The sequence below is a fragment of the Schistocerca gregaria genome, chromosome 1, assembly GCF_023897955.1.
Source record: "Schistocerca gregaria isolate iqSchGreg1 chromosome 1, iqSchGreg1.2, whole genome shotgun sequence".
NCBI lineage: Eukaryota > Metazoa > Arthropoda > Insecta > Orthoptera > Acrididae > Schistocerca > Schistocerca gregaria.
The window spans coordinates 715,521,878-715,524,008 of record NC_064920.1 but is presented as its reverse complement, the minus strand read 5'-3'; the positions used below and the strand labels follow the sequence as shown (position 1 = coordinate 715,524,008).

Genomic DNA, 2,131 nt, shown 5'->3' with positions numbered 1-2,131 from the left:
AGGCACGTCATCTCGAAAGTCATGATGATCTTTATCTTTGAACGCAAGGGCCCGCCGACTTTCTGTAACACAGCGGCACCATTAACGCACAGCGGTACGTGGACACTTTACAGAACTGAAGCACGTCATCAAGTTCAAACGCCTAGGAATGTTAAATGACAGCCTCTTTTTGTTGCAGGATAATGCACGCTCAGAAATTGCCTAGACTCTTTCGATTACGCTGCAGAAAATTCACTGGGAGGCCATTACACATCTGTCATACAGTGCTGATCTCTGTCCATGTAATTTCGGTATTTTTGGAGCCCTGAAGAAAAATATTCTTGGCAGTTAATTTGTTTCGGACGAAACATTGCGCGCCTGCGTACAATCATGGTTACGTGGGCAACCGCAAACATTTTTCCATGAAGGCATTGACCGTTTTGTCTCTCAGTAAGGCGAAAGTATTAACAATCACGCTAATCACTTTTGAAATGATAAGCAGTTTACTTAATTTTTTCCCGTGGGTCTCATTTTCTTTTGACAGCCTCTTATATGTCTGTCACTGAATATTTTATGTTATTGTTTTACAAATTGTCGTCACTGACGAACCAGTGTGATTTTCCTTACACTGTTGTGGTCTTGCTTACTGCTTGTGTTCACTACTAGTGTTGCTAATGCGCGGGATATTCGGAACGTGAAATCCGATTGATCGCGAAATGGAAACGACAGTGAAAATCAGATTAAGCTATTAGGCAGCGTCTCTAGCACGCCTGTCGATCGCGTCATGTTGCTCTTTTCAGTTGTGAGCACACAAGGAAACCTAGAACAGCAGTGTCTCCTGCCAAGTATGGATGCCCGCTAGGAGGTTTCGCCTGATTTATTGCAACCCCACGTAACGTACGTGTCATGCATTTGCTTCTTCATGACAATTGTCGATCTCACCTATAAGGACGATGAGGACGCCTCTGCAACGTTTTCTGTGGTAAGTGTTTGATTACTCACCAAATAACCCGGACTTGGCTCTCTTTGATGATCATCTCTACGCACATGAAGCACTGGTTATGAGTACAACATTTTGGCACAAACAACGAACTCTAGACTAGGTCAGAGAAGTGGCGGACAGCAAATGCGGCTACCTCCCATGACGAGGGTACTGGAAAGTTGGTACAGCGCTATGACAAATGAAACTTCCTGGCAGATTAAAACTGTGTAACGGACTGAGACTCGAACTCGGGACCTTTACCTTTCGCGGGCAAGTGCTCTACTAAATTTATTTATTTATTTATTTATTTATTGCATTTTGTTCGTTATTGATCGTTGTGTTTGGTCGTTGCGGACGTCGCAAGACATTTTGTTCAAGTACGTTGGTTGATCGTTCCACTCAGTTTTTTATTACAGAGGCCAACCGGCTCTCTAACCGAACACGCTGAGCTACCGTGCCGGCACCAACTGAGCTACCCAAGCACGACTCACGCCCCGTCCTCACAGCTTTACTTCTGCCAGTACCTCGTCTCTTACCTTCCAAACTTTACAGAAGTTCTCCTGCGAAACTTGCAGAACTAGCACTCCTGAAAGAAAGGATATTGCGGAGACATGGCTTAGTCACAGCCTGGGGGATGTTTCTAGAATGAAATTTTCACTCTACAGCCGAGTGTGCGCTGATATGAAACTTCCTGGCAGATTAAAAGTGTTCTGCACGTTTTGCAGGAGAGCTTCTGTAAAGTTTGGAAGGTAAGAGACGAGGTACTGGCAGAAGTAAAGCTGTGAGGACGGGGCGTGAGTCGTGCTTGGGTAGCTCAGTTGGTAGAGCATTTGCCCGAGAAAGGCAAAGGTCCCGAGTTCGAGTCTCGGTCCGGCACACAGTTTTAATCTGCCAGGAAGTTTCATATCAGCGCACACTCCGCTGTAGAGTGAAAATTTCATTCTAGCTATGACAAATGTTTAAGTCGGAGCGGAGACTATGTATAGAAGCAGCTGGAAGTTGTATGGAACTGTTGCAAATAAAATATTTCTGATGTTCACACTGGCTTCCATTTCGCGACCAATTAGACATTGTTTTGTGAAAAGCCCTCGTAAATAGTATCTCTGCCATATAATAATTAATTACCCATTAAAGGTCACGAGCCAGTTCCACCCACGGGCTATGTTGCTG

The 2,131-nt window shown here is 44.7% G+C and overlaps 1 non-coding gene across 1 annotated transcript; it reads left to right on the top strand.

The window, feature by feature from the left end:
• The first annotated feature begins 1,763 nt into the window (after positions 1-1,763).
• On the top strand, positions 1,764-1,838 carry Trnas-aga (transfer RNA serine (anticodon AGA)). Its single transcript has one exon. It is a non-coding gene; the product is annotated as a tRNA-Ser (tRNA).
• The last annotated feature ends 293 nt before the right edge of the window (positions 1,839-2,131 follow it).